This window comes from Mytilus trossulus, chromosome 6, assembly GCF_036588685.1.
Source record: "Mytilus trossulus isolate FHL-02 chromosome 6, PNRI_Mtr1.1.1.hap1, whole genome shotgun sequence".
NCBI classification, from domain to species: Eukaryota; Metazoa; Mollusca; class Bivalvia; order Mytilida; family Mytilidae; genus Mytilus; species Mytilus trossulus.
The window spans coordinates 4,207,551-4,235,421 of record NC_086378.1 but is presented as its reverse complement, the minus strand read 5'-3'; the positions used below and the strand labels follow the sequence as shown (position 1 = coordinate 4,235,421).

The 27,871-nt window shown below is 32.4% G+C and overlaps 1 long non-coding RNA gene across 2 annotated transcripts in view; it reads left to right on the top strand.

The window, feature by feature from the left end:
- The first annotated feature begins 1,645 nt into the window (after positions 1-1,645).
- Positions 1,646-27,871, top strand: part of LOC134720614 (uncharacterized) — a 35,821-nt gene continuing 9,595 nt past the window's right edge. The window contains exons 1-3 of one of the 2 annotated variants that reach the window (XR_010107767.1): positions 1,646-1,776; positions 19,442-19,510; positions 25,665-26,007. This is a non-coding gene — a long non-coding RNA (uncharacterized LOC134720614). Of the gene's footprint in view, positions 1,777-19,441; positions 19,511-25,664; positions 26,008-27,871 lie in introns of those variants that run through there. The other variant, XR_010107768.1, reaches the window with a different exon arrangement.

Genomic DNA, 27,871 nt, shown 5'->3' with positions numbered 1-27,871 from the left:
TGAACACCACCCAAGAAAGACAAACAAAAGTGCGTAAATGTCTTATTTGCTTTACATTGTTAAGCACAAAACCACTTTAAAATATGCTGACAGCAGCAAAATACATGTTTTACCGATATAATTGTCATGAAATAAAATATATTAGGGTAATCTTGAGATGATCTCAAAACTTGTATTTTGATATTTTCACTTTTCGATTATATTTTAATCCTAGATTTAGTTTTGTTTTTAACTTCACTACGGTACAAGCTCAGGACAAAAAGAAAAAGTATTGACCATTAACACCAAAAAATATTACAAACTCTGCAAAAATTCCGAAAAGATTTTAAATGTAAATTTTTATAGTACTTTACAGCAAAAATATAAACAAATACGATGAAAAGCGGGTAATGAAGTGAATAATCTATGTTCAATTATCAATAGTTGTTCCAATTAAAAATTATTTTATCATATGCAATTGAAAGTTAATGATTTATTCCATTTGTTTTAGGTCTATATTGTATAAAAGAAATATAAATGACATCGATCTTTTTTTAACATACTTGCAATACAGTTTAATTATACTAAAAATTGTAAGTAAACAAATACACATTTATTAAAGTGTCTCTATTTTTTTGTTTATTGTATTTGCAAATATGATCTAAGATTTATAACTGCAAAATTTTCTTTTTTTACCAACACGTACATTCTCTTGTGTTCATAACTTAATTTCAAATAATATGAGTTTGTTCTAACTTAATTATTTTGTTGATTTAAATATAGCGCTAGAATTAAAATACAATTGATTTTCAAAAAAGTACACCGAAAATACTTGCTAGTTAAATTTCCTAAAGTAGGTTTTTAGTGTCATTTATTATTTTTTTTAATACGATTGAGCTATTATTTTAGACATAAAAACGAAATCTAAAATGACATTTTGAATTTTTTGTTAAAAACGAAAAGAAAATTTACACTGTTAAAACAAAGTTAAATAAACTGTAGCACACCGATACATATATGAAAATTAATAATTGTTTTGATTTTGTACGCATCACTATTTTTTTTAAGGTTTATTCGATTGTTAATTTTTCTATGTATTATTTTAAAATTATACTTCTGCTAAAAATGTCAAATTATTCTCAATCAAAAGTCAATTCCAGCAAATAAATAAATAAATGCATAAATGAATAAATGGGTAGATAAATGAATAAATGAGACATGAATTCATTTCAATAATTGACGCACTTATTATTTGAAACCTATATATGCATATATTTTTATCTACATTTGTCTTTTATAAATATTCATTATAGATAAACTAATTAGACAATTCGAGTCTTAGAATTCACAGATATCTCATAAGGAATAATACGTAAAAATTAAAAAAAAACAAACAATTCAGTAAATTAATTCTGTAAACAAATGTTGATAAATAATTAATACCAAAAGACTTATTTTTGTTTATCAATGTTACTCTTCATAGACAAATAATATTTGAACATCGGTACTTATAATACCTTAATCTACTGTGAAATTATAGACGCACGAAATTTATATCTAGATAAATGTAAATTCAAATAAGAAAAAAAATAAAGATCTCAATTTTCAAATTTTCAGGTCAAATTTGTATCTTGAAATAAATAGATAAGCATTTATTTTATTTCAGAAAATTTCCCTTAGGCATACCCCGTATTTTAATCAGAACAAATAGCTAGAAATAAAAACGTCTGTGATTGGATGGAATCTACCGACACCTATTAGCATAAATGCAGCATACCATAGCAGTATGGAACAAAGGTAATATTAATTTTAATATTCGATCTTTTTAAACACTAATTATTGTGAAAATATTTTAAGAAGCTTGGGCTTTTGATAAGGTATCGGTGGAAGTTAAGTACGATTAGATAAGTACCAGCAATCGCATTCAGATGATAATTAATTGTGAAAGTGCCATGTTATTTCCAGACAAAGCTTCTAAATATGAATTTGTCCTTGGCACGAATGCAATGCCATTTACGGAAATAGCTTACATACAATTTCATTAACGTTCCACAATCTTAAAATGAAATAGTTTCTTAATATAAATTTAGATTATCTAAACATTGCATTTTCGTGCTTTCGAGATATGTAGGTTCTAGCAGAAATCAAACTTCTGCTGTTTTTCTTATAGTTTTCGTTTTGTTGAAATGTTGAGAGAAATAATTGTAAAAAAAAGAAAAAGCTTATTCCCATTAAAACATATATATATATGATCATATATATATATATATATATATTAATCTATTGTGAAACTTTTATAAAAAGCAGAAGTGATTCGAAAAAAAATAATGAACTTAATATGCAACAGTTTTTGGACTCTTTCAGATATGGTTGGATTACGAATAATATAATCTGTAATTTGAAATAGTGAACTGAATAAGGCCCAATTGAACACTGCTTTACTGTAATTGCTCTTTTATTTCTATTCCAAAACACAAATATGTCTCGTACAAAAGCAATATAACTAAAATATGAAAACTGTTAGATTGATGATAGGCTAAATATCAATTAGAGAATATTTGGAAATACATTTTTTACTTGTTAGAAAATTGCAGAGAGAAAACATATAAAAACACGAATAGGAAAGTGAAAAAATAAAATAAAAATTAATTTGTTGCACACTAGTGTTTCTGTTGTTTCGTTGTTTTTCTCTTATATTTGATGTGTTTTCCTCGGTTTAGTTTGTAAACCGAATTTGTTTTCTTTCACTCGATTCATAACTTTCAAACAGCGGTAAACTACTGTTGCCCTTATTTATTAATATGTGTTTTTATTCTATAACATCATGAAACAGGGGGACAGTTCTATATGAATAATTTTTATTCCTTCAAAAAACACAAAAAACAAGAAATGATAATGAACATCTGTTTTATTTATTCATTATTTATAAATTGCCACAGATATTATGACCTGAAAGTTCAATTTAAAAGTAACCAAATATAACAAAATTCAATGACATTTGTGTTAAGTAAAATTTTGGTAATTTGGAACTGTTAAATTTACATTTTTTTAGGTATCATTATTAATTTATTGTTCCTCCCTGTAAAAAAAGTTCGTAAAAATCGACCAACTGACCTAAAAAAACTGGTTGAAAATTACTTTTTCTTGATCAACGAAGAACTGACTTTTTTTATAATATAGGTTTATTTTAGATACACCCCCTAAGAGCGTAAGCTCAATCGGGTATGTCCAATTCACATCGATAGGTTTAGGTTAATGCAGAAGAATGAAGTTATTTAAATAAGGTCTCTCAGCAATTTCATCATATCTTATGGTAAACCATGAAAAATGTAAGATTTCCGATCACATCTTGTTATAAACAAAAAAATTACAACTGGATGAATCCAAAAAATAAGTGAAGTAAAAGGTCGATAAAATTGATTTTTCTAGATAAAACGGAAAAATCGTGACAGTCGAATAAAAAAGATGGGACACCTATTAAATTAAGAATTAGACATATAGAAAGTAAACAAAACAGGATTTCAATGGGAGGAAACTGCAAATGAAGGTATCTGCTTTTGAAGATTTAAAACGAAATGAAGCAATCATTTATTTATTTCACTATTTGAGGTGGTAATGATTTCTTAACAATTACGAATGAAGACATTTTAGGTGAACAAATAAAAGCAGGTGTAAAATTGAATATTGATACAGATAACAGACAAGAAACGTTCTTACCTTCAAATATCCAGACAGACAAAAGTATTACGTAATCAGTCAATGTCTGGTTATAAAAATAGGCGAACCAAGGGAAACTACTCGTCTTTCCTTGCAATTATTTTAAATGAACGGAAGAAACGTTATGATCAGTTTAAGTAAGTATGTTAAAGTTCTCGTATTTACAGTCATTTCATTGATTTGTGATATCTTTTTTTAATTATTTTAATTTATTCTAGTGACATTTAACATATAAACAGATGTAAAACATGAGGTGCTTCATATCAAAATAAATAGGGATATTGCAAAAAAATCAAAGAAAGAAATGAAACATATTTTACATTTTTATATTACTTCCCGCGATTCCCTTTTTTCTGGCATTTTTGAAAATTACAAAACACTTGTCACGATTTTGTTATAACATTATTTTTTTATTGTTAAATATTGATAAAAAAAAAGGTTGTTTACTGGAAACTGAAAAAATACATTCAAGTATGTATTGTCTTCATATATGACGATATATATTTTGTATGCATATCATTAGTATCTCAAACGGTCACTATGCCACCACTTCCACATTTAAAGAATAATAATATATAAGTGATTTGTATTAGCTTTGATTTTGATAACAGTTTATCCCTTTAGCTCTTATCTTCCAATGTGAAGAACAAAAGTCTGTCTGGGAAATATCCTTGCTTCAGACATGACTAAATCATTTAAAATTAATTCAAAATTGTCGTCTGAGACTATCTGTATATGATTCACAATTTTTCTATTATGCCGGGAAATTCGTCATGATTCATCCTTTTAATTGGTTTTTCTTCAAAATCCTGTAAATTTCAGTTTGTGACAAAACGAGGCTAAACACTGTATTGTCAGTTTCAATATGTTCATGGATCAAGGATAAGGGTGTTTATAAATAGTTTTTATTAAATATTGATTATAAATTATATCTAATACAAAAGACCTCTCCACTTAAAAAGCAAAATTCAATATTTGTATGCAAGGTCAAGGATGTTCCTCTTAGCAACATGAAGACATCAAACATAAACTCTGTGTTTACTCAGTTTCTATCATTGTCCTTTGTCTTTTATATATCGGCACGTTGAATGCAGAAGTATTCAGTGTGTACACTTGAGCAATGATCTTAAAAGAAAAAAAAATATGCTTAAAATGCCAGAATAGATTTTTACAAGTTGAACTATAGTACTCCATTACTCGTTTGAAGGGTATACGATTTAAATGATACCACTTAGATTATAAAAAGAAAAATGATTTCAGAAATACTGAAACAATGTTTATTGACAATAAGACATGACAAAGACCTATTTCTTCTGCAAAATAAGTTCACGAGAAAGGAATTTCATATACATTGGAACAGGTGCGTCGGTATGCTTTAAACCCTCCATTTTTCTGTTCTGAAAGTTTTAACAGTTAATTTCAGCGATGGATAAACTGTGTTCAGATAATTTCTAAAAAGGGGCAAATATCAAGCGAGTAGAAATTAAAAGCAGGTTAAGTACACTTGGGATTTCATAAAACAATTCTAGTTGCACTTTTGCATTCAACAGAGCATTTAGATGGTCTTCGAATTGCACCTTACTTCGGAGGGTAATATTATGTTCTACCTTTCTACATTAAAAGTAGTGTATCTATCATATTGGACTTGACATAAACCATACAATACATACAGTTAAGTCTGTTCCATATCTTGACTTACATGTAGACATTGACAATTAGGATGGTTTGAGAACAAAACATTTCTACATAATAAATGATTTCAGCTTCCTAATTGTGAACTTTCCATTTTAATGTAGCAACATTTTAGCAGCGTCTGCATATATAGTACATATCTCCCAGCTGATACTATATTCCAGAGATTGCAATTGTTATCATGATGTTTTTGATAGAGCGTTGTCGCTTACAAGGAAGATATCGGACCAAGTGTCCAAGGTGATGTGGTTGATATCCTCCATTCAAATATGTGACGGACGCAATCGCGATTTGGTCCGCTGATATTTCACAGAATACAAAGTATATGTCTAATTGTCGTTACCATAATATATTCCTCTCTTTAACTAATTTAACCTATCAAATTAGACTTATTACCTATTTCAATCTTATACCCCAGTCCCACTAGGCCACGATCGCACTACGATCTGTGAAAAAACTGGAAATTTTGATGATCGTAGTACGATCGTGTAGATCGCAGTAAGGTCGTATCACGGTCGTGGTGAGGTCTTCAATGTCGTGATGAGCGTGGCCAACTTTGAACATGTTCAAAACAATCGTGGTGAGGTCGTGGCGAAATCAGGTCGTAGTAGAAGCGTAGTGAGAGCGCACTAAGATCGTAGTAAGATCGCAAAGGTCGCTGTACCATCGTAATGAGAGCGTAGCGAAAGCGTGATTCTATTCGGAGAAACTGCGCTACGATCTCATTGCGACGTTATTACGACCTCACTACGACCATCACGTTCTCACCGCGACCAAACTACGCTTCCACTTCGACTATACCACGCTGTTTACGACCATAGTACGATTCTAGCACGCCCTTGCCGTCCTCATCACGCTCTTCTTACGACCTGACTACGTTCATACTACGACCTTTTTTCTCATTGTCATTTTCCTATAAAATATATTAAGCCCCAGTCCCACTAGACAACGATCGCACCACGCTCACCGCGATCTAAAATTAATTTAGATCGTGGTGAGGTCGCGGTATGAGCGGCATGAAAATGTAAATGTCCGTTGCTTTCATGATGCTACTACGTCCTCTCTACGCTTCTACAAAGATCCCGCTACGATTATACTATATCTCACCGCGCTTATTCTGCAACCTCACTACGCTTATCAAGATCTTTCTACACTCTTCAAGTTCTCACTACGACCATACCACGAGTTATCCGATTGCAACACGATCTTACTGCGATTATAACACGTTTTCACCACGATTATACTACATTCATAGCGCGATCTTACTACGTTCTCAGTAATAACGTCAACATCGTGTTCCATATCAATACAGTTCAATTCCTTTTATTTCTGATTAAATCGTAGATTTCTCGGAAACAATACAGTCATGCCACCAAAATCTACCACAACACGTGGGCATGGTGGTAGGAGTTGATGTAGAGGCAGAGGGAGCAAAGTAACGAATCATGATCAAGCAGAGATGTCGGAACGACCAATCCAACCTTAATTACAATCTATTGCTGTTCCATAAAGCTCAATGACGATATTTTAGTGAACGATAGCAGAGATGACATAGATGTATCAATATATATAGGAAGATGTGGTATGAGTGCCAGTGAGACAACTCTCCATCCAAGTAACAATTTATAAAACTAAACCATTATAGGCCAAGGTGCGGCCTTCAACACGGAGCCTTGGCTCACATCAATCAGCACGCTATAAAGAACCCAAAATAATACTAGTGTTAAACCATTTAAACGGGAAAACCAACGGTCTAATCTATATAAAAACGAGAAGCATGGTTGAACCGTTAGAGCAAATGGATAATTCCATTCAAACAAACAAAATCTAGGGAGCTTTTTTATATATTTTATGTGAAAATGACAATGAGAATGATGGTCGTAGTGTGAACGTAGTCAGGTCGTAAGAAGAGCGTGATGAGGACGGCAAGGGCGGGCTAGAACCGTACTATGGTCGTGAACAGCGTGGTATAGTCGTAGTGGAAGCGTAGTTGGGTCGCAGTGAGAACATGAGGGTCGTAGTGAGGTCGTGATAACGTCGCTCTGCGATCGTAGCGCAGTATCTCCGAATAGAATCACGCTTTCGCTACGCTCTCGCTACGATTGTACAGCGACCGTTGCGATCTTACTACGATCTTAGTGCGCTCTCACTACGCTTCTACTACGACCTGATTTCGCCACGACCGCACCACGATTGTTTTGAACATGTTCAAAGTTGGCCACGCTCTTCACGATCTTGAAGACCTCACCACGACCGTGATACGACCTTACTGCGATCTACACGATCGCACTTCGATCATCAAAATTTGCATTTTTTTCACAGATCGTAGTGCGATCGTGGCCTAGTGGGACTGGGGTATTAATTCTCTCCAGGTTTTGTTTGTATGTATGTAATTGGGACTTCTTGTCCATTTTCTATAACGGCTTAACCATGGTTCTTGTTTTCATATAGATTAGACCGTTGGTTTTCCCGTTTGAATGGTTTTACACTAGTAATATTTGGGGCCTTTTATATCTTGCTGTTCGGTGTAAGCCAAGGCTCCGTGTTGAAGGCCGTATCTTTGCCTATAACTGTTACTTTTTAAAATTGTTACTTGGATTGAGAGTTGTCTCATTTGAACTCATACCACATCTTCTTATATCTATTGACACATCTGTTTCATATCTGATATCGTTCACTAAAATATCGTCATTTCAGCTTTATGGACCAGCAATAGGTTGTAATTTAGGTCGGATTGGTCGGTCCGACATCTCTACTTGATCAAGATTCGTTACTATCATATCAGAGCTCCATCTGCCTCTACATCAACCCTAACACCACGCCCACGTGTTCTAGTAGATTGTGATGGCATCTCATTTCCTTTACCCATATTATTCGTTTATATTTCTGTAAAAAAAAGTAAATGATTAAGAAAAAATTCATATGGTTGTGCACTTCTGTTTTTTTATGGACTTTCAATGTATCCTTTTTAATGATTTACCAATTTCCATAAATTTGTACCAAGTTTGTTTGCTATTTTCCTGGGATTTTTTTATTCCTACCTTCACTGAAGATCTGAATAAATTCAACTGAAAACAATCTATGTTTAGTGTAAATATTAGAAAGTTTTATCAAGTTTTGTTGCTATTTCTTGACAAATTGACCATGCTGTTCATTTTGTAAGTTAGGAATTTTTAGCCTCAGAAGAAAAACCTCATTAAGAGAGCAATACAGTGTATTTCCGAAACATTTGCTTCATTGTGACATGTCTCATGAAAGTATGTAGAACCTTTGTTTGTGAACATTATCTAGGAAAATTAAGAAATGTCTACCTTACAAAAGAGAAAATAATGATTTTCTTTCTAAAATTAAGGCAACTGTAATATACCGGTTTTCAAGAGTCTTAAATCGATTGAGAGAAAACAAATCCGAGTTACAAACTAAAACCGAGGGAAACATATCAACTATAAGAGGAAAACATCGAAACAACATAACACTGAAGTGCAACAAAAAAAAAACAACGACAATCCAACATAAATAGAAACGACATGTTAGAAAACAAAAGCCATATTTCTGACTTGGTACAGGACATTTTAATAAAGAACAAATGTTGGTTCATCCTGGTTTTATGGCTTGCCAAACCTCCGCGCTTTATTATACTGTTAAATATACCGTTAATATGATATTACATGACGGGAATACAGTACAAATAAATAGTAAATAACTCTTATATAGAAAGACATAGTCAAAGCTAAATTGAGATCTGGAGCTTGCATGTCAGTAACTACTAGTAGTCTATGTCAATTTATGTATTAGTGTCAATTTGTTTATGTTCTTTTGTTACCTGTTCTTATAGGGGGTAGTTGAGGTTTCTAAAAATATGTTTAGTCCCGCGGCTTTATTGCGCTTATCCCAAGTCAGGAGTCTCTGGCCTCTTAATCTTTTATGATTTTTAATTTAAGTTTCTTTAGTATATTTTGGAGGTTAAGTTATCACCTGAACTAGTACACATTTTGCCCCTGGACCTTACATAGAAGACCGGAAAAGAGAATGGAGTATGTTCCAATAGGACTTACTAAGATTACCATAGGATTTCTACGTTTGAATGTGAAATTTATTTTTACCTTCTTGGTCTACTGTTTGAAAGTCTCTAATCAAATGGTAAAATCAAAAGCTCAAACATATGGAACGAAAGAAAAAAAACTGTCATCTTCCTGATTTGGTACTTGTTCTTACGTATAAAATGGTGGATTGAACCTGGTTTTTGATTAGCTTAACCTTTTACTTGTATGATATTCGTATATATCCATTAAATTCACAATGATGCCTGAACAAAACAAAAGGACATAATTTTGAACTTCGATATAAGGGTAGTTTACCGATGTTTAATGTATAAAATTGACAAACACAAGAATTGATACCATTTGTATCACATCAACTTATTTACTGCGAACCTGATTTCAGTTTTTCATCTTACATTTTAGAGATTCAGAACAATTATTTTGCTGTCAATCTTTCAGCGTACGTTTGAGCTATTAAATTCGGCAAATGTTTGAGTTTAGTTAGCAAACTACTCTTTTTTCCACTTGTTCAGGTCTTAATCGAATACAAAGATAGTCAAGTATAAATTAGACAAGAGAAGCACTATATTTTATATTATCTAAATAGATAACTAAACGCTGGAGTAAGCAAAACAGAAATAGAAAATATCCTTACTAATATCAAATAATTCTGATAATTGGTAAAAGCAAGCTTGCAGTACTGAACCTGCTGATATGAACAACTGAAAAATCCACACAAATCTTACAATAAAAACATGTGAATATTATGTCCTGAGACTTTTACCTTAATAAGTGGAGAATCTGGATGTCTATATTAAAAGAGGGACGAAAGATACCAAAGGGACAGTCAAACTCATAAATCTAAAACAAACTGGCAAAGCCATGGCTAAACATGAAAAAGACAAACAGAAAAACAATAGTACACATGACACAACACAGAAAACTAAAGAATAAACAACACGAACCCCACCAAAAACTAGGGGTTAAAATACAAGCCTTTGGGGCACATACGAAAAACTATTATTTACTAGCATACTTCAAAAATAGCTTAATTTTATTACATGCGGTTATAATTCATACGCCACTTGCGTGAGAGACTTAAGAAAATATCAAGGGATAACAACTCAAAGTTATACAAAACATACAGTAAATATATACAGATATGAAACACTTGTTTTAAAAAGGGAAATGTCTAGATTCCTGAACCTAAAGTTCATTGTTTCTAGGCTGAAATATCCCGAATGAACAATTTACCCAACTTAAAATTCAGAACGGTTTCGAACGTGGTTCATAGTATATGCAAGTATTTTCATTGGACAATAAGGGATATATACTTGGTTGATAGCACGTGTTTTAACAAATGTAGACAAAGATATGCACAGCAAATCAAACTATGTATAACATATGCTTTGAAAAAGGGTTTCAAATAGAGCAGTCACTATAATGTATGGCCAATGTTACCTGTACATATTACAGCCTTACTATACCTGCAATAACTAGAAATCCAAAAGCACAAAAGAAATTGTATCATTTAAATTTTACAAAAAACGATAGCACTGCTTATTGTTTCAGTGTTATTGTCCATTTGACTTCTATATATTTGCAGAAAAAAATTCTTAAAAATTCATTCTTATAAATTGATAATTTTTTCATCGATGTATGTTAATATATGATATATACGAACTCTGACTTTTAATTTGATAATTTTTGGTCAATATTTGAAAATGTTTCCCATTAGGTCTCTATGTTCATTTTATTTTTGAAGTGTTGATTACCAGATGGAGTAAGTATAAGTAGTGTAACGGCCTTCAAACCAAAACAAAAACAACATACATGTGCTTTTAATGTTTGTTTATTTTTACCATGTGACTATACTGATTTGAATATTAAAGGACAACAATGAAAATGATCATCACTTTTTTAGTTTTGATTACTGATTTTATATCATTATACAAGGACGTGCAATATCATCATTGACAAGTATAATAGATATAACGTGCAATATCATCATTGACCAGTATAATAAATATAACGTGCAATATCATCATTGACCAGTATAAATATAATGTGCAATATCATCATTGACCAGAATAATAGATATAACGTGCAATTTCATCATTGGCCAGTATAATAAATATAACGAACAATATCATCATTGACCAGTATAATAGATATAACGTGCAATATCATCATTGACAAGTATAATAGATATAACGTGCAATATCATCATTGACCAGTATAATAAATATAACGTACAATATCATCATTGACCAGAATAATAAATATAACGTGCAAATGTCATCATTGACCAGAATAATAAATATAACGTGCAATATCATCATTGACCAGTATAATATATATAACGTGCCGTCACTCAAGTTATCAGTATCAATTACAGCAATTAACTATACAATTAATTAAGAAGCGCCACTGTATTACTTTCTAGAAACTCACTTCCGAAAGCTCAAATCGCATTTGAATGTTTCAAGTGTATGCGAAATATTTCCCGTGTTGTAAGTCTAGTTTGAGCAACGTTGAGAAGTAAATAGAATACAATATGTAATTTTACAAATATTTGCAGCTTTATAATCCAGTTTAAGCTGGGTTCACACATTCACGATTTTTACTGCCGTCCTTGACAGGACCATTCCCGATTAAAATTTGTCAAAAGTCTGATCAAGATCCTGTGAATCGTGGATGGAAATTCGATTTGTATCTTTCGCCAGGTAAAATTCGACCGAGTCTGTCACGACTGCGTCCCGATTCTACCGAATGTAATCCGACAGAGATCAGATAGTGACAAGACAGTGAACCGACGCTGACGGAAGTTGTCCGTTCGAAAACTGTCGGCATAATCGGGATGATCAGGTACTGTCGGAAAGTAATCCTATCACGGTCCGCTCTATCGCATTGCAAACGGCTTTGTCTGGTCTCAGTCGTATTGTATTCTGTTATTGTCGGGACATCTCCAGATCATTCCCGTTCCACAGGACACCGTCCCGAATACACAGAACATTGTTAGGAATTTGATCCGATACAGCAGAATCTGTCACGACATAGGCACGATTGTAATCCGACTAGACAAAATCGGCTGAGTTTCCCCGAATGTTACGGGACGCACCTAACTGTCGGGGTGCTTTGCCGAACTATTCGGACCCTTCCCGACCAGTAGGAATCTGTTACGAACTAAAACGACTGCGTTCAGACAATAATAGGACATTCCAGATAATTGAGGATACTAATCCGACTTTTTCACTTTTCGTGTCGTATCGCTGTCTGATCTCAAACGGGAGCAATAATCGGCAATGTGTGAACCCCGCATTAAAGAATTTAGAATTTTTACATTTATTAACCGAATGTTATCTTTAAATCAATATGGAATAAATACACAATTAATAAATGACTCCTTATTGAGACTTATTGCCTCGAAGTAGTTCTATTTCCCAAGAAGGAAATAATCTGCTTCTTTTTATTAACTTAGAGTAACGTTAATTATTCCGGAAATGAGTTTATGAAAAAGACTATCATCAGCAATGAGTAAAAAAACAGCTCTATAAAAAAGAAATAACTGAGAGGTCAGCCGAATACGCATTTGGGATAGAACATTGAAAGCTTTCCAAACAAAAAAAGTTTTTCCAATGTATTTTTGAATTCAGTTAAGCCTTGCTCTAAGGTGATATTCCATGTTTTATTTGTTTCTGACACAAAACCTTGTCATGATTATTTCTAAGGTTTCAATTCAGTACATTGGAAGTCAATTTCTAGATTGGAAGTCCAAGAGAATAAAGATCAGACTACCTACTCGGACATGAATATTTAAATTTTCACTGATAATGTCAAAAGTATTTAATAGCATTCTCCTGATAAAAACGTTTACTTTCACATTAAATTTGGATCCTGGTACTAATGAAAACGTAGACGGCAGACTTTAAACCGTACTGAAATGCATACACCAATACACCAGTAGAATTAATCGAAACTCTATTCGTCCAAACTTCAATCGTTTCTTCGTTTGTCTTTGTTATAACTTGGTAATGATGACAACGATTACCAACCTCGGTAAATTAGATAAAGATGTATACTAGTCTCTCTATTAACAACAGGATATTGCATGGTCTGCCAATGATAATGAGGGCCTCTTTGTGTTTATTAATATCTTAATACAAAGAATGGCTCCCTAATGGCTGGATACATGTTTCCTAAATCTGTATCCACAAATTTGTAGATATAGGAAGATGTGGTGTGAAATAACAATTAAAAAGTAAACCATAATAGGTCAATGTACGGCTTTTAATGCGGAGCCTTGGCTCACACCGAACAACAAGCCACAATTTTTGTTCATTTGCTATTTCCAGCACCATTATTGTCATTTATGGTGTTTTTTTTATACGAGTTGCCTTGTTTTTATTGTTAATGTTTGTTGCAATGAGCTACCCTGTATTGATCGTTTGTTCAATTTCAGTTGCCTTGTTTTAATCTTTTTGTTTGTTTGTTTGCTAGATATGAGTGGCTACAGTATTACTGGGTGGATCTTGTTAGTTGGAAATGTTTGATTTTGATTTTTGTTTGTTTGTTTGTTACGTTTGACTGCTTTGATTTGATTTATATTGTTTCTTCTTTTTTTGGACGGTGTCAAAGAGTGTTTCTTACAAATGCTTTAATCTCAAACGTGACTTTTATATCTCCTTATTTATGATAATTTATAGTACAGATTTTGATATGGTCGGAAACAGGATGTTTCAAAAGTTTGAATATTTTTTTCTGGTTGAAATTCTATTCTTTAGTTTACATAAAAAGCATTAGTAATCCATTTGTTTTAAAAGATTGTAATTTTGAGTGTTAATTCTTATCTTCGTTTGAAATACCAAAACGTATATAAAAAAAATGGTTAAAAAAGGCTTACTCTGTCTGCTAATAAGTAAGGCAATGAGCTTTTAATTAGTCAATGGGTATTAGTAAAATATTGAAAGACACACAAAACAAAAGACAGCTTGAAGTCCCTATACGGTCTATTGATCCACACGTAACAGGAGCTGCTTATCATTTCCGGAATACAAACCTTGGTTCTTGAATTTTAGGTTAGTTCATCTGACTTTGTCTGACCCAATGCTCATTTAATATTGTCTACCTGTGTACTTACATTTTTAATTTGTACTTTATCGAGAAAGTGAACAATATAAACTGTAAGTTTTATCTACTACACAAGTTTTTACCGGCATCTTTTAAATTTAAAAACAACTGTAACATTACAACAGTTCTTTTATTGCGTCTTTGTTGGGTCTAATTTGGATAAATGTTTTAGTTGTTAGGCTATTTTATTGTATGTCTGTGATGTATGCGATTATAATTCTGGCTGCTGGATCCAAATGACTGTCACATTTAACAATTTTACTTTATGGGCTGTACAACAAATTAGTTCAATATACCTGATCTATAAACAGCATGTCATACAAGAAGGATGTTTAGCTAGTTACTAAGCTATGGTTAACCCACAATTTTTTTCTGAAAATACATATGCGAAGTCAGCAATATGGCAGTTGTTATTACCTTGCTCCGTTGGTTTGGATAATGATGGATTGAACCTGATTTTGTAGCTTGATAAACCTCTCAAGTGTAAGACAGTTGCGTACAATTTCATTGTATTGACAACAATATGTCTCCTACCTAGTATTAGTTAATATTAGTTAACCAATTAATGCACAATTTACAACTTTAGTATTGGTATAGTTTTATTTCGTCAGTAAACATCAGAGATGGGTTTATACAAAAAGAACGTTTCGTTATTATGGAAAATTTGTAGATGTAGCATTATTGCAAGTGAGAAAACTCTTTCTCTATTTTTTGTGTTTTTTCACATTTCTTGAATGGTATGAAAAAAATATTTCACCTCACTATTGAAATATCTTTTCTCGGTAAATGATAAGTCGAAAATTGATTATGACGCAAAATATCTTGGTTTCCTATGAAGTTTGCTATTGTGACGTCATGACAAAAGGCGACCATGTCTATGTCTGATGACGTCGCATATAAAGACCACAACTTTCTGAAAATATTTCAAAAAGAAGGAAAAAATTATTAGAGACACATATTCCGACACTATATTCGTGTATTACGATATTTATCCACTTTCAACAGTTAAATTTTAATTATTTAAAGAGCTCGGCAAACCTCGCGCCTTTAATAATGAAATTAAGATGTCTCGAGTGTAGAAATATCGTAACACACTTGTTGCAGGGTAGGAATCTATATGAGCACAACCTGTCGATTATATTATGCCGTAAAAGACCCGGACATGATAAACCAACGGTCTGATTATTTAATAAGAAATAAATGAGGAATACATATGAAATAGCAACCAACGAAAAACACTAAACTATGTGTTCCTGTTTCTAAAGTCCTGTAATATTATGTTGTCATCTCAATGTTATATTTAGTTTTGCCATTAAAGTGCGAGGTTTGGCATGCCACAAAACCAGGTTCAACCCACCACTTTTATTCCCCTTTAAAAGTGTCCTGTACCAAGTCAGGAAGATGGCCATTGTTATATTATTGTTCGTTTATGTGTGTGTTGCATTTTAACGTTGAGTCGTTTGTGTTTTCTCTTATTTTTGAGATATTGAGATAAGACGTGACACGGTACTTGTCTATCCCAAATTCATGTATTTGGTTTTCATGTTATATTTGTTATTCTCGTGGTGTTTTGTCTGATGCTTGGTCCGTTTCGGTGTTATGTCGTTGTTCTCCTCTTATATTTAATGCGTTTCCTCGGTTTTAGTTTGTTACCCCGATTTTGTTTTTTGTCCATGGATTTATGAGTTTTGAACAGCGGTATACTACTTTTGCCTTTATCTAAACAGGCACATACCGAATATTGCGAGCGTTGATCAACATTTATTCGAACACTCAACTATGACCTAACATAGGACATTGATGTTACAACATGAACACATCTTTTAAAAAATACTTTAAAGAAAGCCTGACTCATCAGATCGAAACAAACTACGACAAGCATACAGAAGACTAAGCATACAAAGTACCGACTTAAGAGTGCTCGCAGTGTGTCCGTACGCGTATTTTAATTGTCTAGACCAGTGGGCGATTTAGATCTCGACATATGGTAGAAACTGTAGATACCATATGTTGCTGTCTACATTACCTGCGCATTCCGTTTGATGTTTATAAAGTAATGATTGTTTTCACACCCACTTTCGTCTGATGTATAACTGGACTGTTTATTTGTAAAGATATTTATACAAAAATTGGGGGTTGAATCACGTTTTTTTGTAGAGCTAACATTTTTTTGACAGAACTTTAAAACTACAGAAAAATGATGCTTCAAAAGCACAATCTTATAGTCTAAATGCAGCTACATCAAAATTTAAAAAAAATAAGAGGCAGTACATTGTGTCCGGAACAACATGTTATAATGGATATCTGAAATTGTCTAACATGGCGTTAATGTGAAAATCATGTTAGTCTCCAAGCACAAAACGAATCGGGCCCGCCGCTAACTCACGAAGCATTAGTATCTTACTACTGAACATTCAAATCAGCAGCTTTGGGTTCCCCATCTTAATTAGATAGGTGGTTGAAAATATCATAGTTTTTTCATATTGAAAACAACAGAACAAACTTGTAAAATATGTAAAAAAATTCTTACAAATAGATTTTTGAAGGCTTCGGCGATACTTTTTTTTCTTTTTTGATTTATAGGTCTTTATCTTTTCAGTAAACTTTGGAGTTTCAATTATTTAGGCCTCAAGCGTCACTGAGGTGACAACTATTGTCAAAATTCGTATCTTGTGCAGGAAAATTGGCACCGTATATGTTTTAAACTTAATCTTGAAGAATTGTGTATTTTAATGACTTAATGAATGATTTTAAATCTGAGAAATTGCGGGGAGGAGTATTTTCACCATTTCAAGTTAAATAATGTAAAGTTCACGAGCTGAAACTTAAATTGACTTTAACTACAAATCTCACTTTTCTTCCAAAATTGTAAAATAGCAAGAAAAAATAACAAAAATAAGTTCGAATAATTTTGTTTCATTTCCCCAAATTGATTTAAATAATTCAAGTTTACAAATACATTTCTATATTTTTTGCTTACACAAACAAAATAATAGCTTTCCGAAGGAGGTCTTGATCACTCTATCCTATTCAATTTAACCTTACGTTGATTTTTCTTAAACGCCATGGCACTAGAGGTGTTATAACATGTTCCTTAGACATAATAGATTGGTCTATATTTCATTTTGTGCTATTTTGTTACATTATTATTTGTTTATATAATGATTAAGATTATTACACAATGTTGACACTTAGACCGCTATTTTTTTTTTTACATTTTTACATTTTTACCTTTTATGCCTGTAGTTTTATTCACACATCGTTGTCAATATAATGGAATTTGATGCGACTGTCATAAAAGTGAGAAGTTTAGCTAGCTATAAAACCAGGTTAAATCAACCATTTTCGACACAAGAAAATGCCTATACCAACTCAGGAATATGACAGTTGTTATCCATTCGTTTGATGTGGTTGAGCTTTTGTTATTGCCATTATATATATTTATATACGTTTATTTCTCAACAAACCAAATAACATTGGTATTGAGATAATTAGTTTGTAGACTTTCCATTTTGAATTTTCACATCAGAGCTTTGTATTTTTTTTCTTCTACTTTTGATTTCATTATAAGATATTGTTCTCAATAAATACAACTCTTTGATTTTCAAAAGGCGTCATGGAAGACAATATTTGAAAAAATCGCTTTGTGCTGTTATTTTTGCCAATAACAAAACCGCGATACATCGTAAACACGAAATTGAATCCCCAAAACTCGTTTCATTCAATTATTGAGAATGCGCAAAGGTACATAGTATATCAAGTACATAAACTGTTGATAATTAAATGATGCATTAAAGCGGTGTGGTGTCAAATCTGTCATTTCCTCTATTTCATTGTAGGACAAGTCTACTTTCTGTAAGTTCTTTGGTGGTGAAACACCCAGAAATTTGGAATTTTCCTATCTAATTCATCTAGTATAAAAAAAACAAATTACTTCAAATCTGTTTAGGGTGTGTTAAAGCTTTTGATTTTGTCATTTGATAACGGACTTTCCATTTAAATTTTTTCTCGGAGTTCGATATTTTTGTTATTATACTTTGTAAGTTTTTAATAAGAACGTTCAAAGATTTGACACCAACACTTAAATCTTTTAGAAATATCCTTATTTGAACGGGTCTGGATAAATAATTCTTCTCAATTATATCAGTTTAATCAGTTTTATCAGTTTTAAGTGCTCCTATTAGACACTGGTTTATAGTTGTTAATGTCTGTGTCATTTTGGTCTCTTGTGGACAGTTATCACATTGGCAATCATACCACATCTTCTTTTTTTTTATATTTATTCTTAGTTTATGATTGCAGTCAAATTCTTTGCCCAAAGAATGATATAACGTCTACAGGACGACATGAGAATATGAAAATTTTAAATGTGTTTCATAAAAATATGTACATGATGGTAGGTAAAGAGAACCACATTAGGCTAAGCGTACTTTTACATCACCAAAACTTTCAATGTAATAGTTAACCAAAGTTCCAGGGTTATAATTTAATACGCCAGACGCGCGTTTCATATACATAAGACTCATCAGTGACGCTTAAATCGCTATATTTATAAAGCCAAACAAGTACAAAGTTGAAGAGCATTGAGGATCCAAAATTCCAAAAAGTTGTACCAAATACGGCCACGGTAATCTATGCCCGGAACAAGAAGTTGCATTTTCAATAGATACCTCTGCGTATAAACTTTAATAAAAATAAGTTATTGTTTACTATAGAGTTTCTAAAAAATAGAAGTAAAACATAAAGTGTTATTATGCCTTCAAGTTCCAACTCTTTTTGTTGTTTAAGATAGAGCAGAAGGCCATACCATTGAGAAGTGCATTTACAAATAAATACTATAATGCTAATGAACCCATCTTTATTACGTGCGTTTTATTTTTCAGGGACAAACAGAATAACTTGCCAAGTATGTGCACAAGGGCAGGTTTTGTTGATTGACGCCAAAAAAAATAGTAAGTAGATTAAATTCTAGAATGTTTTTTTATTTCCTCAATTCTTATGTTTCTAAAAATGGAAACCTTCTGCTAAAAGGTAGCAACATATCAAACTTCGGGAATTATGTTGCCTTACTACCGCACGAGGCTATTTTTGCGGCTGTTAACAGCATTTCATGTACAGGCAATGTATTACTAAATAACTTTTCGTCCCCTTTAGACCAAGATATTTTCAGACAATTTATTCTGCTTATGTTTCTTCTGACACCTTAATGAATATTCGTACTTTCCATAAATTATCCATATACTTAAATATTACTTTGAGTGCTGTAAAGACAGTTCTCTAAATCTTACTCGATTTATCCTTAATCTGACCTGTCCATTGTTTTTAACTTATTAACGTGTGGTTTGTTTGACCTCAGTTCTTCCTTGGTCAAAATTCGGTTAGTACATCAAATAATCTTGCTTCCTCTGAAAACCCAAAGTGTGACACAAAGAAAAATGCGATCATGTCTGATGATGTCACTTAGAAGAACAACTTTTTTCTAAAAGTCGTTTGAGAACAGATTCCACTTCCAAAATATCGTGCAATCATATATACTCGGCGAGCCATGCGTTTAAAAGTTGTAATTTTGACTGTCTCGAGCGAATATATATTGTATCAAATTCGATGCAGTGGTGTACCCTATATTGCTTTTAACTGTTCGCTTCATTCTATTTTTTAACGCATCAATATTGACTCACAAAGAAGAAACAGGAAATGGAAATGACTGCAGTCTCAAATAATAGGTGTTAAAATTGTTCACTGTGTTCTTTTATTCAAGAAGCCAGACGCACGTTGCGAGCACTGATTTTTTGGGCTCATGATGTCCCCTTGGATGATAGGTCTTTCACCTGAAAATATTGTGTTGATATCTGAGTGTTTCGGATTTGGGTTATGTTGTTCATTTATTGCTTTGGTGACTTATAAACCGATTGTTTCTTCAATGTATATTAGGTTTTCCATTGACAAAGCTTCAAATAATATTGTCTATGTAAGTAAACGTACTTCGACGAGTGTCTAATAAAAGAATTAGGAATAAATGAGCAGTCAGATATTCACAAATACAAACAAAATATAATTTGACAAGGCTGATATTTTTACGAATGATAAGTTCTTCATGGCTTCAATGATTACTGCATTGAACAACAAATCAGAGGGTGTACCTTGTTTGTATTAGATATCTTAGTTCCAAAATTTTTGTTTGTTTGTTTCTAACGTTTTTTATTTTTTTAATTACTTTGGATACCTTATAAATCGTCGGGTACCATTTTTTTTAAGGATTTCGTGGGTACTAGGAAACTAGGAAACCATGAATTTAAAATGTTAAACGAATTATAACTTTTCAATAAGAATATATGCAGAATTTGTCAAAACAGCGACATCGAATAAGTTATCCTCAATCAACGCAAATTGATAACCACGAAAATAATTGAATCCACAATAAGTGTTTATGTGTTCCTGCTTTTGTCTTTGTAAATTGATTATCTTAACCGTTTAGAGCATTTTTGGTAGTGTTTTTTTGGCGTTGTTCGGTGCTTGTGCATCCCGCCAATGTGTTGTTGTGCCGTTGTCATTGTTATGTTTTGTTTTCCTGTCTTTGATTTTTGCTAATGCACTAAATGTTTGTGTAATAGTGGTTAGGTTTGTAACACATTTTTACTTATTTTGTCTTTTCGATTAGTTTACACGTTGTTGTCAATATAATAGAATTTTATGTAAATTTCATATGGTTGGAGGTTAGGCAAGCTATAATGCCAGGTTAAATCCGCCAGTTCTACTTGGGTTATACCTGTGTCAAATCGAGAATATTACAGTTGTTTCCCATTTGTTTGATGTGTTCGAGCTTTTGATTAGACATTTTATAAGAGTCTTCCGATTTGAATTTTCCCTGGAGTTTTTCGTATTCTTGTTATCTTATTTTTTGCCTACTTATATCTTTCTAAAACACATGTGACATGTGACTATTAAGATATTCAAAAACGAATCTATATTAAAAAATAATGGTACAAAATTAGAAGACAGCAAAATATCGATATACTTGTGAACTTAAGGTGCACATGCAGAGGCAATGATTTGGTTGCATGCATTAATACAAGAAAAATACAGAATATCGAGATAAATTTGATGCATCGTACATAACAGTATTTTGCTTCAGTCACCTATTTGGTGACAATAACAAGTTTGACAATATACGCACAATGGCCACTCTCGAGTATTATGTCTATATACATCTTAATGATAAATTAGCACGTTGGTAATGGTTTTAAAATCCAATTAATTCATTTAAAGCAACGTAATAAACGATGTCATACTTGTCTTATTTGGTTTTTACTTTGATTCATGGAATTGACGCAAGATAAAACTGAAAATTATTTCTTTAGATGACACCACAACTATATTTAAATCCAAGAAAAGCAGTTGTTACACACACTTCATTAAGTGGTATATAGCAACCAAATATTTTGACTTCTATATGATATAAATTAGACTATAGATCATTACATCATTGGCAGCTGTTTATTTATAGATAAGAGGCAATAGTGGTTTGTCGATATTTGTTGTCAAGTTCCATTTTATGTTAATTCTGAACAAACAGTATGAAATTTTTACTTTTCTGCAAATTCAGTCTATTTATGGAAAGGCGTAAACGATAAACGTAAACCACATCACACATTGCGGAAATATGGTAGGAAAAAGGCAAAATCCTAGACAGATGAATCAAAACTAGATATTTTTTTTGCAAGTTTGCATTCAGACTTCTAGTCCATATCTACAAACTGTTTTCCTATGCTTTGAAAAAGTCCGAGGTTGTGGATGTCTTATTCAAAATTAATTGTTCAGTAAAAAATCAATGTTTAGAACGTATAGATATAGAACTTGGAATTCACAGCTAAAAGTGGAAATTCCACATTAACCCCTACATCATAGACGAAAGAGAAGTATGTAGCAAATCTCAAATCCGTCCTTCTCTCCTTTCTATTAAAAAGGACGTTGAAAATCTCTAGTTTTGACAACAAGATACCTACCTACATTGTTTGTGTCGTTTGGGTACTGACTTTGTAACCAGCAAAGAATCTCCTGATATTAAGCAATATCAAAATAAAATATTATAGAATGAAATTGCAACAAAGTCATTTAGTGTTATAATAAATTAGTGACAAAGGACACAGTTTTAGATGGGGAATATATTTATACCGCATATTCACATTTTAAGCCCCAATGGAATAAACTGTACATCGGACACACAAATGTCATCATAAACAACCAATGAATCATCAATGCAGAACCAAAAACAACATACAAAACTACACTGATTGATGATACAAAACTTGCTCCTATTCGTGCGAAGAGTGTTATCCAAAAATTGTTCTCCATTTACCTTCGTTTATGTTTTTCTGGACAAAGATGGCGTTATCCAGTATTGATGTCCTTGTACCTATAATTTCCCAGTATTATTGTCCTTGTATCGTCGTATTTGATACATTCAGCAACATCCATTTTTGTTTCCTTTACCTGTGTTTTGATGGCGTAGTATTGTTTAATTTTCTCTTATAAGTGTATCCAATGTTGTTTTCCTTGGACCTGTATTTCTTACGACGTAGACAGCACAATCCAGTATTGTTTTATAAGTATTATTTTTATGACATAGGCGGCATAATCTAGTATAATTTTTTTTATCTGGGAGTTTGATGTATCTTGTACCGTTACGAAACATAAAATTAGCTTGGCACATTTTTCATTAAAATGATTTTTTGTATAATAAATTGATTTTTGAGGGCGAGACTGAATGCGTAAAATAGTTGTTTTATCCAAAATGAAGAACCTCATCGGGTCAAAGTATAGCTTCACGAATTGTGTTTACCATTGTTAAACGGGGAACAGCCATTTCCTATTGTTGCAATGACAAGTATTTTGTCTAGTCCCATGTGTACTATGAACAAAAGAGTTACTAACCCTTTCAAGAATCCAAATGTTGTGGATGTTTGATCCTCTTTGTATGACAAAAATGTCGTTGTTACAGCAGATAAAGCCTCCATTAATATTTCTTTGTATGTAAAAACATTATTTGCAATGTCTCACAACAGAGTTTGGAATAAATAGAACAACTACATATTCGTTAACATCATTTACCAAAGACGAGATTTTACAAAATCACAAATCTGTTCTTCTTTCTTTTGGTATCAACATCAAAGAAAACGAAGAATACTGTAAACCAACTTAATTTCGCGAGCGATTTATTTTCGCGACTTTCGCGAGTAGAAAAATAACGCGAAGTTAAATCGTCGCGATTAGGCATAACTTGGATCTTTCACTATCAAACTACATTAAGAAAAAAGAAAATCGCGAAATTAAATCGCCGCGAAGTTGACTAGCTGGGTATACTCGCGAAATAAAGTATCCGCGAAAATAAGTTGGTTTACAGTATTTACCATCATTATACTGGACACCAAAACTACACAAAACTCCATATAAAGAACGATACATAGCTGGATCGTCAAAATGTTCGACTAAACATCTTTCTAAAATACTGGCTACTATTCAGTTAAAGATGGACTTCGATATTGTAAAGAGATACATTCTACCAGTGGTGTTAACCAGATGCTGATTCTCAAAAATTCGAAAATCTACTGCTCAATCTTCGATTACAATCTTTGCAGCAACATAAAGATTTTTGATTTTTCGACCTTTTACCCTACTATTCCCCATGCTCAGTTGAAAGATAGACTCCAACGTCTCATTAAACAGAGCTATTTCTATAAAAATGGGAATCGTAGATACAAATTTCTTGTTTAGATTACAATAATTCATATTTTGTGAAGAACCACACTGAATCTACCAAAAAATATACCGAATATGATATTATCAAAATGCTTATCGACTTTTTTATCGACAAATTTTTGTTGAGTTTCCTTTCTCTGTGTGTTGCATTTTAACGTTGAGTCGTTTGTGTTTTCTCTTATTTTTGAGATATTGAGATAAGACGTGGCACGGTACTTATCTATCCCAAATTCTTGTATTTGGTTTTGATGTTATATTTGTTATTCTTGTAGTGTTTTCTCTGATGATTGGTCAGTTTCTGTGTGTGTTGCGTTTCGGTGTTGTGTCGTTGTTCTCCTCTTATATTTAATGCGTTTCGCTCGGTTTTGGTTTGTTACCCCGATTTTGTTTTTTGTCCATGGATTTATGAGTTTTGAACAGCGGTATACTACTGTTGCCTTTATTTAGAGGCTTCATATTTCAACAGACAATCGGTATTCCAATGGGTACTAACTGTGTACTCCTACTAGCTGTTTTGTTTTTGAACTCGTATGACGCAGAAATTATAAAAACTCTTCTAAAAGACAAACAGAAATAGCACCTTGAGAAATTCTTTAATTTTACTTTCCGATATGTCGAGATGTCCTATGACTGAATAACCCATATTTCAGCCAATACCTGCATCTCATATAGCCCATTGAACTTGAAATTAAGGATGCAACTGATACTCAAAGAACTGCTTCATACCTTGATCTTTTCCTCAATATTGACACAGATGGATGATTTCACACGAAAATCTATGATACACGTGACGATTTCAACTCCCCAATTATCAATTTCCCATTTCTCAGCAGTAGCATACCCTATACTCCTTGTTATGGTGTTTACATATTTCAATTAATACGTTATTCTCGTGCATGTTCACACTATACGGACTTCATATACAGGAGTGTGCTTCTATCGCAGAAACTGCTCCAACAAAGTTATGAGGAGGACAGATTAAAAATGACACATCGTAAATTTTACGGACACCATCAGGAATTGGTTGATCCATACGATGTATCTTTGTCCAAACTAACACTGGACATTTTTACCACCTGACTTATTCCGGATTGTGACTGTTTTGCTGAGTGTGAATTCGTTTTGCATTAAAACGTGGCACGGTACTTTTCCATCCCAAATTAATTTGTTTGGTTTTGATGTAGTGTTTGTTGTTGTCATCGGATTTTGTCAAATGTCTTAACGTGTGTAGTTGTAAACGTATTTTTTTTTGTATTCGTGTGTTGTGATGGGGATAACTACTCATCCAGTTCATTTGGAAGATTTAATTTTGGATCAACGAAATTTACACACGATATATTTGTTTTGCAGTTTGATAAGAAGAAACACCCACAGATAGATAATACAGTTAATTATCTAATAACTTCTACAATTAAATATTAAATAGTATTTTAATTTTCACTGTTATTAATATAAGTTAAATTAGTCATACAAATCTAATCTTGAATTTCATCCAAATTATTTCTTTATTTTTGGAACAAGTTTTCGAAATTTAAATGTGACGTCACTTTGGGCTTTGCATTTACTATGGCTAACATGGCTGGGATTTTGTAATGTATTCGTTTTTATTCTGTAGCTAGTCACCACTTCAGTTTAATCATGTATATCTATTATATAGTCATTTTATAAAATTTACTGTTTGCAAAACTATGTATTATTCTTGATAATATTGATGTTTTTGTCCAAGGCACTGGCCTCACAACTTTTGAACTTTTGGTCCTCGGTGATCTTAAACTTTGTAGTTGTTATGGCAATCAAACTTTTTACATCTGAGCATAGTTTTGTATGGACGTAGCGCGTCTGGCGTATAAAAATATTTGTTAACCTGTTACCTTTTGATGGCTATTATTCGGTTGTTTCTCTGTTCTATATTTTCTCCCAATAATCTGTTTATTTATTGTAACCCTGTGGCGTTTTCTGTCATTTTAATGTTATAATTAACACTGCCATTTAAGCGGTAGGTTTGGCATGTTAAAAAACCAGGTTCAACCCAACATTTGTTCATAAAATGCCCTGTACCAAGTCAGGAATATGGCTATTGTTACATTATAGTTCGTTTCTGTGTGTATTATATTTCGGTGCTGTGTCTCTGTTGTGTCGTAGTTATTTTTTAATTTAAACGTTTCCCTCAGTTTTTAGTTTGTAACCCGGCTTTGTTTTTTCCCTATCGATGTATAAATTTTGAACAGTGGTATACTACTGTTGCCTTTATAAAACATGAAATTGCAACAAAGCATAATCTAAAGGATACGGGGGGGAGTTTAAAAAAATCACTGATTAGATTTTTAACACTAAATGGGCAACCTTTATATATTGGTTGATTTACAAACGAAAAAGAATGATTTGAGGGATACTCGTACAATTTGCCTGCTTTATAAATAGCATTACAATACAAATCATAAATGAATTACTGTAGAATATATCTGGTAGTTGATTTTCCATTTTGAAATGATAGATAACAATATCGAATGACTCTTTCTCTTTGTTAAACGCCGTACGGTGATTTATAAATATTCACATATATTTGATCTTAAATAAAGGCAACAGTAGTATACCGCTGTTCAAAACTCATAAATCCATGGACAAAAACCGAGGGAAATGCATTAAATATAAGAGGAGAACAACGACACAACACCGAAACGCAACACACACAGAAAAGGACCAAGCAACAGACAAAACACCACGAGAATAACAAATATAACATCAAAACCAAATACATGAATTTGGGATAGACAAGTACCGTGCCACGTCTTATCTCAATATCTCAATAATAAGAGAAAACACAAACGTCTCAACATTTAAATGGTCTTTTCTCATCGGCAATCATATTTTTTCTCCTTAAATTCAAATAATTATAAAGTGAAATCATTTAAATATGAAATTCCTGCAAAGGGAAAAACCTTTTATAATGAATCGTTATAATTAAGAAAAATTTCGTTGCAGGTTACACTAGTTTATGATCTTGTTTTTCTGATGTTATTTATCAGTAGTAGAAATTAAACAAGCATTGAACTATTAGACATCACTGCAAACGCGCACACATCGAAATATTTGAAACTTGTACAACCCAAAGGATGAAACTAATAGAAGGGAACAGAATATTAACGATGAGAACTTATATATGAAAACTTGTCAACGCAAAATCAAATTAGTTTTATATATTTTTGCTGAACAAAGGAATCGATCTCGATTTTTTATGTTCGTTTCATTGGATTGCTGAGGGATCTGCGCAAACTCAGTGTCATTTTTTTTCTTCAAACTTATGATTTTTATAGAGTTGTACATTTGTAGTTTGTTTTGTATACAAATTATGTTTTACGAAAACTTTACATTTTTACCCGTAGGAATCTCTCATCCGCCATTTGATTTAAAAGATACATGCAAATCACGCAATTAATGGCAGAATAAGCATGCAAAACTATATAAAATTTAAATCTTAGGATAATAAGTTGAACTGAAATTTATTACTTAATGTTAATTCCCTAACATTGGTATCACTGCTACTCGAGAGCACATAA